Source organism: Pristiophorus japonicus, chromosome 1 (assembly GCF_044704955.1).
Source record: "Pristiophorus japonicus isolate sPriJap1 chromosome 1, sPriJap1.hap1, whole genome shotgun sequence".
NCBI lineage: Eukaryota > Metazoa > Chordata > Chondrichthyes > Pristiophoridae > Pristiophorus > Pristiophorus japonicus.
Genome location: NC_091977.1, coordinates 527,556,336 through 527,564,919, shown reverse-complemented (window position 1 = coordinate 527,564,919; position 8,584 = coordinate 527,556,336). Strand labels below are relative to the sequence as shown.

Below are 8,584 nucleotides of genomic sequence, written 5' to 3'. Positions count from 1 at the left end.
CAATCGAATCCCCTATCACTATCGCTCTCCCACTCTTTTTCCTTCCCTCCTGTGCAGCAGAGCCAGCCACGGTGCCTTGAACCTGGCTGCTGCTGCCCTCCCTGATGAATCATCCCCCTCAACAGTACTCAAAGCGGTGTATCTGTTTTACAGGGGTTGCCCACAGGGGACCCCTACACTACCTTCCTTGCACTGCTCTACCTGCTGGTCTTCCATTCCCTAGCTGGCTGTGGACCCTTCACTTGCGGTATGACCAACTCACTAAACGTGCTATTCACGTCTTTCTCAGCGTCGTGGATGCTCCAGAGTGAATCCACCCTCAGCTCCAACTCCGCAACACGGTCTGTCAGGAGCTGGAGGCGGATACACTTCCTGCACACCTAGTCGTCAGGGACACTGGAGGTGTCCCTGAGTTCCCACATGGTACAGGAGGAGCATATCACGTGTCCGAGCTCTCCTGCCATGACTTAACCCTTAGATAGGCAACAACAATGCTAAAGTTTACTCACTGTTTTGGAAGAGAAAAAAGAAAAACTACTCACCAATCACCAGCCAATCACTTACCCCCTTGGCTGTGACGTCACCTTTCTGTTTCTTTTTTGCCTTCTCCCTGTAGCTGCACCGGCCTCTCCACGCACCTCCGACACTGCTCCCGACTCAGCGACGCACCTCCACACGCTGCTCCCAACTGCCGCCGCTTTGGGCCTTTTGTCAGCCTCTCGCTGACCCTGGAACTCACGCCTCTCCACACATCTCCTCGACGCTGCTCCCGACTCAGCGACGCACCTCCACACGCTGCTCAAATAATTCTCCCAACATGGGGCTTGAACCCACGACCCTGAGATGAACAATCTCATGCTTTCCCAACTGAGCTAGCCAGGCTTTTCAGAATGACAGGTAGTGGCTAGTGGGGTACCGCAAGATTCAATGCTGGGACCCCAGCTATTTACAATATATATTAATGATTTAGATGCAGGAATTGAATGTAATATCTCCAAGTTTGCAGATGACGCTAAGTTGGGTAGCAGTGTGAGCTGTGAGGAGGAGGCTAAGAGGTTACACGGTGACTTGGACAGGTTCGGTGAGTGGGCAAATGCATGGCAGTTGCAGTATACTGTAGATAAATGTGAGGTTATCTACTTTGGTGGCAAAAACAGGAAGGCAGAATATTATCTGAATGGTGACTGATTAGGAAAAGGGGAGGTGCAACGAGACCTGGGTGTCATGGTACATCAGTCATTGAAAGCTGGCATGCAGGTACAGCAGGTGGTGAAGAAGGCAAATGGCATTTTGGCCTTCATAGCGAGAGGATTTGAGTACAGGGGCAGGGAGGTCTTACTACAGTTGTACAGGGCCTTGGTGAGGCCACACCTGGAATATTGTGTGCAGTTTTTGGTCTCCTAAACTGAGGAAGGACATTCTTGCTATTGAGGGGGTGCAGCTAAGGTTCACCAAACTGATTCCCGGGATGGCAGGACTGACATATGAAGAAAGACTAGTTTGACTCGGCTTATATTCACTGGAATTTAGAAGAATGAAAGGGGATCTCATACAAAAATTCTGATGGGATTGGACAGGTTAGATGCAGGAAGAATGTTCCCAATGTTGGGGAAGTCCAGAACCAGGGGTCACAGTCTAAGGATAAGGGGTAAGCCATTTAGGACCGAGATGAGGAGAAACTGCTTCACTCAGAGAATTGTGAACCTGTGGAATTCTCTACCACAGAAAGTTGTTGAGGCCAGTTCGCTAGATATATTCAAAAGGGAGTTAGATGTGGCTCTTACGGCTAAAGTGATCAAGGGGTATGGAGAGAAAACAGGAGTGGGCTAGTGAAGTTGCATGTTCAGCCATGATCATATTGAATGGTGGTGCTGACTCGAAGGGCCGAATGGCCTACTCCTGCACCTATTTTCAATGTTTGTATGTTTCTATTACATGTTTCAATTAAGTTTCTCGTCAATGATGATCCCCAGGAAGTTGATGATGGGAGATTCAGCGAAGGTAATGCCATTGAATGTCAAGTTGGTGGGAGTGGGTGGAGGGGTGGAGGGGATGGTTAGACTCTTGATTTTTGGAGATGGTCATTGCCTGACAGTTTTTTGGCATGAATGTTTCTTGCCACCGAATGTTGTCCAGATCTTGCTGCATGCGGGAATGGACTGCTTCATTATCTGAGGAGTTGCGAATGGATCTGAACACTGTGCAATCATCAGCGAACATCCCCACTTCTGACCTTATGTTGTAGGGAAGTCCATTGATGAAGCAGCTGAAGATGGTGGGCCTAGGACACTGGCCTGAGGAACTCCCGCCACAATGTCTTGGGGCTGAGATGATTGGCCTCCAACAACCACAACCATTGGCATTTCTAGTCATTGGCATTTCTAAAGAAATTGCAAACCCTTTCTGTTTGATTCCATTGACTATTCCACAAGCGATACTGACCAACCATGATCTTTCTGAACATACTTAGCATGTCGCTACACCTGATAGCCAGAGCAATTCTGTATACTTGGATACGAATGGGATTGGACGATACAAGAATAGGGGTCTGCTGTGCACTGCCTGAAAGGGTGGCAGGTGAGGAAACCCTCACAACGTTTAAAAAGTACCTGGATATGCACTTTAAGTGTCGTAACCTGCAGGGCTATGGCCCAAGAGTTGAAAAATGGGATTAGGCCGGATAGTTCTTTGTCGGCCGGCACGGACACAATGGGCCAAATCGCCTCCCATAAATTTCTATGATTCTGTGATGCTATGATTGAACATTGGAGAGAATCAACACTAGGGGTACTGTTGAAGGTCATGGGGCTGGATTTTCCCTCTTCTACCATCCCGAAGGGGCGGCAATGGCGGCGGTAAGCACGGGTGGACGGCCAGCTTCCAGCGCTCCGCCATGACGTTCGGTGCTGGTTACGACGGGGCGCAGATCATTACCGCCCGGAAGTAGCGAGCCAGTGCGCATCGCCCCTTGTTGTGACACGGGCTCGATATTTGGATCATGCCTGACCCTTAGCGCCCCGTAGCGCTCCCTGGTGGAAGCGCCTGTGAAAGCAGGCAGTCCGAGCTGTAGAAGCCTCAGTGAGGAAAGTAATGTTGGCCTGAGGTAAGTGTGATTGAGGTTTTTTTATGATTTATATTGTGGTGGCGTGAGCTATGTATTGGGAATGTTTTTGATGTTTTATTATTAGATTTCTTTCCCCCCCGAGGCCTCTCTCAGGGCGCTCAGAGGCCGGCTGTTTAGCTCGGGGTTTTCCCTTGCTCAGCCGGCCTAGCGCCCTAAAAGAGGTGTACAACGCCCCCCGACTTAGTGCCCCACTCCAAACTCAGGGCCCAGATCGTGAATTTTGCGGCAGCAGATGCAAACCATTTGTCGGCGCAAAATTTACCGCCCCGCCGGGGTTAACGTCGCAATAGAGGCGCGACCGAATTTCCACGCCTTTTGGTGATGGTTGGCTTTTCCTTACTTCTGATTGAACAGGAAGCCCTTTTGCTGGTAACGTTTGCTCGAAGGCCGATAGGTCTGAGGCAAATAGTGAAGTTGGGAAGATGAAGGAATGTTCTGGAGTTTTGCTTCAGGCAACTGGGAGGAGCGCCCTTGAAGTTTCTCTCAGGAGGACAAATCAATTAAATTCCCTGGCAGAGAAACAGAGCTTTTTGTTCTCAGTCCTTCCTTCTGTCCCTATGTAACAAATACGGAATTTCTGAGGCACAGTTGATTCAAATTTGCTCTGAATGGTTAAAGGTCACTGCCTCTGGTTTTCCCTTCTAAAAACTAGAACCAGGCCTTTCAGGAGTGAAACATAGAAACATAGGAAATAGGTGCAGGAGTAGGCCATTCGGCCCTTCAAGCCTGCACCACCATTCAATATGATCATGGCTGATCATGCAACTTCAGTACCCCATTCCTGCTTTCTCTCCACACCCTTTGATCCCTATAGCCATAAGGGCCACATCTAACTCCCTTTTGAGTGAAGTTAGGAAACACTTCGGCATGCAAAGGTTGGTAGAGGTTTGGAACTCTCTTCCGCAAACGCAATTGATGCAAGATCAATTGTTAATTTTAAATCTGCGATTGATAGATTTGTGTTAACCAAAGGTATTAAGGGATATGGGCCAAAGGTGGGTACATGGGGTTGGTCACAGATCAGACATGCTCTCATTGTATGGCGGAACAGACTCGAGGGGCTCAATAGCTTCCTCCTGTTCCTATGTTCCCTTATCTGCTATTGCAAAGCTCCTTACCTCTGATTGGTATCCCCACAGCAGAATGGCTACAATTGAAATTCGGAGTGTGCGGGGATGGTGTGTGCAAATCCCGGATTTTCTGTTGTGCAGAAGCTTGTAAGAATTTTAATCTTTTTAAAGATGAACGGAATTGCCACAGCAAAACTAGAGCCCATCAATATAAGGTAGTCACTAATAAATCAAATCGGGAATTCAGAAGAAACTCCTTTACCCAGAGAGTGGTGAGAATGTGGAACTTGCTACCACAGGGAGTGGTTGAGGCGAATAGTATAGATGTATTTAAGGGGAGGCTAGATAAGCATATGAGGGAGAAGGGAACAGAGGGTTACACTGATAGAGTTAGATGAGTAATGAAGGAGGAGGCTCGAGTGGAGCATCAACGGCGGCATGGACTGGTTGGTCCGAATGGCCTATTCCTGTGCCATATATCCTATACAATCCGATGTAATTATGGCCTGCTAGTATGTTGCAAGGCAGGAATATACCTCGGTGGGCTGAATAGCCTCCTATTCCCTGTTAACATTCCTCTACAAAATATTGACACAATGGATTGTATTTTGCATAAAACTTTAGCAGTCTGTGCAAGTGTATTTAATCTCATTTCGGGTGTTTGCAATTCCGATTCATTCATCAATGTGACATTGGGATGATGAACTGTTCTATAAATATTAATCAAGAGGCAGCCTGCATTCTTTTTGCCAGCTGTGGCTTGGTGGGCAGCACTCGAGCCACTGAGTCAGAAGGTTGTGGGTTCAAGTCCCACTCCAGGGACTTGAGCTCAAAAATCTAGGCGAACACTCCAGTGCAGTGCTGAGGGAACGCTGCACTGTCGGAGGTGCCGTCTTTCCGATGAGACGTTAAACCGAGGCCCCGTCTGCTCTCTCAGGTGGATGAAAATGATCCCATGGCACTATTTCGAAGAGCTGGGGAATTCTACCTTCTGCCTTGGCCAATATATATCCCACAATCAACATCACACAAAAAAAAACAGATTGCCTGATCATTATCACATGGAGTGATTATATGCACCAACAGTTTTGTGTCCTTTTGCGCATACGCGTCGTGGTCTCAACCCCCATTTTTGCGCATGCGCAGTACGAAAAATTAGGAAATTGGACATGCGGCCGAACCACGAATCATGCAGAGCCCATTGACGCTTGAGCCTGGAGCTTAAGCTGCTTCTCAGGCTTTTGGGTTATCTCCAGAATTTTTGCCGAGAATATCGCTGTGAATACTTTTGCGGCCTTCTTAAAGAGAGAGCAAATCGGAGGTGGGAGAGAGAGTGGGCAGAGAGAGAGACTGGGGGAGAGAGAGAGAGAGTGCGAGAGCGAGATTGTGGGAGAGAGAGAGAGTGGGAGAGAGAAAGAGACTGGGAAGGGAGAGAGCGAGACTGGCGGTGAGAGAGAGAGGAGGGGGGCTGAGATAGAGACTGGGGAAGAGAGAGAGTGGGAGAGAGAGAGAGCGAGAGAGAGAGAGACTGGGAAGGTGGGGGGGAGAGAGAGAAAGAGAGGGGGCAGAGAGAGAGACTGGGAGAGAGAAAGACTGGGGAAAGTGGGGCAGAGAGTGAGAGAGGGGATGAGGGAGAGGGGATCGGAGGGGAGAGAGAGAGGAAACTCAGGGAGAGGAGGTCAGGAACTCGGGGGGGGGCGGTAAAGAGCACGGAGAGCACTGTGGGGATGGGGGAAGAACATGATCCAGGTCTACAGGGGGTGTTGAGAGTGAGAACGTGATCCAGATGGTGAGATGGATCACGTTATTCCAACCCCACCCCCTTTACACCTGCACCACATTCTCCCTCTCCTCCCCTACACCTGGTTGATTTCTCGGAAAGCTCGGTGCATGTGTGGCAAGTGACATCATTGGACAGGACGAAATCCGGAAGTCACGACACTGTCAGTATTCACTTCATACCCAATAAACCTGTTAACAATCCGTGAGCCACACACAATGCCCCATCTATGGCGGGGCGGAGGGGCTGTAAGGTTAGGAACCTGTTGGGGGAAAAGGTCATGCATTCATGGGGGAGGAACTTGGGCAGGGGAGAAGGTCAAGAACTCAGGTGGGGGAGAAGGTCAGAAATTTGGACTGGAGGGGGGGAAGGTCAGGAAGTTGGACGGTGGGGGGTGGGGCAGTAAGTGGTTTGGGGGGGTGGTAGAAGGTGTTAACCTGTGAGAGTAAATCCTGTCTGTTCCAAGTGAGCTCTATTCTGTCTGGAGTCGGCGGTCACAATGGCTCGAATTACACTTTTCAAATTAATTGAATACATGGGCTGGGCGGTTCTAGTTACACATTCCAGAGAAACAGCTGGGTGTGTCTTATCCTCCAAGGGGACCAATCAGCAATCAGGTCTTGTGATCAAGGGGACCCAATCAGAGCTATAGGTGTTGCAAATATCACATTGCTGTTTGTGGGAGCTTGCTGTGCTCAAACGGCTGACACATTTCCCACATTACAATGGTGACTGCACTTCAAACATACTTCATTGGCTGTAAAGAGCTTTGGGACATCCTGAAGTTGTGAAAGGCGCAATATAAATGCAAGTCTTTCTTTTTTTTTGTTAAAGTTGCTTACTGCTCCAATCCCGATCCCCTCCTGAGAAGTTCAAAAGTACAGTTCCAACATAATTAATTCTGTCAGATAAATTTGCCAAGTTTAACAAAGCTGTCTTTGAGATATACAAACAGGCATTTAAAACTACTTCCTTGTTTGTGTTAGCAAATGCCTGAGCGCACAATTACAGAGATGGGTGACTTTTCCTTAACAGACTGCAATATTAAAAATCATGCTTAAAGGTTCAGTATTTCCCTTGGGATGAAACCAACCCAGGGCCTATTTATAACTTATGAGGACGAATCCACATTACCTTCCTCCGAATATAGGCCAACCTTAAGCAAACTGAGGAAGACAATTTAAAAGAATTCTTAAAATATATTTATTTTCTCCTCTTTAAGTCACACCATGCCTCAAGAAGAAGAACAACTTCCATTTATATAGCATCTTTAATATAGTAACATTTCCCAAGGCACTTCACAGAAGCGTGTTCAAACAGAATTTGACACCAAGTCACATAAGGAGATAGAAGATTAAGTACCCCAAAGCTTTGTCAAAGAGATAGGTTTTAAGGAGTGTCTTAAATGAAGAGCGAGAGAGGTAGAGGGGTGGAGAGGGAGGGAATTACAGAACATAAGAAAGAGGAGCAGGAGTAGGCCATAAGGCCCCTCGAGCCTGCTCCGCCATTCAATAAGATCATGGCTGATCCAATCATGGACACAGCTCCACTTCCCTGCCCGCTCCCCATAACCCTTTACTCCATTATCGCTCAAAAATCTGTCTATCTCCGCGTTAAATATATTCAATGACCTCGCCTCCACAGTTCTCTGGGGTAGAGAATTCCACAGATTTACAACCCTCTGAGAGAAGAAATTCCTCCTCATTTCTGTTTTAAATGGGTGGACCCTTATTCTGAGACCATGTCCCCTAGTTTTAGTTTCCCTTATGAGTGGAAATATCCTCTCTGCATCCACCTTGTCTAGCCCCCTCATTATCTTATATGTTTCGATAAGATCACCTTTCATTCTTCTGAACTCCAATGAGTAGAGGCCCAAACTACTCAACCTATCCTCCTAAGTCAACCCCTTCAGCTCCGGAATCAACCTAGTGAACCTTCTCCGAACAGCCTCCAATGCAAGTATATCCTTCCTTAAATACGGAGACCAAAACTGTACACAATACTCCAGATGTGGCCTCACCAATACCCTGTACAGTTGCAGCAAGACTTCTCTGCTTTTATACTCTATCCCCCTTGCAATGAAGCCTAGGCAGCTGAAGATGTAAATGGCAAAGCGATTATAATCGCGGATGCGCAAGAGACCAGAAATGGAGGAGCGCAGGGATCTCGGAGGGATGCAGGGCTTCCACCAAAATCACTGGCATGTGGCCCAGTCCTGGGCTACGTCACAACAGTGACTACACTTCAAAAATGTCGAATTGGCTGTGAAGCGCATTGGCACGCCCTGAGGTCATTATAACATAAGAACATAAGAAATAGGAGCAGGAGTAGGCCATAAGGCCCCTCGAGCCTGCTCCGCCATTCAATAAGATCATGGCTGATCTGATCATGGACACAGCTCCACTTCCCCACCCGCTCCCCATTACACCTTATCCCCTTATCATTTAAGAAACTGTCTATTTCTGTTTTAAATTTATTTAAAGATCCAGCTTCAGCTCTGTGAGGCAGCGAATTCCACAGATTTACAACCCTCTGAGAGAAGAAATTTCTCCTCATCTCAGACATGAAAGCCGCAAGTTTTTCTTTCCTGCTACTGCCATTCTGTTCATT

At 47.8% G+C, this 8,584-nt stretch overlaps 1 non-coding gene across 1 annotated transcript; it reads right to left on the bottom strand.

Annotated features, from left to right (window-relative positions):
• Nucleotides 1–809: 809 nt before the first annotated feature.
• On the bottom strand, nucleotides 810–882 carry trnan-guu (transfer RNA asparagine (anticodon GUU)). The gene has a single exon. It is a non-coding gene; the product is annotated as a tRNA-Asn (tRNA).
• Nucleotides 883–8,584: the final 7,702 nt, after the last annotated feature.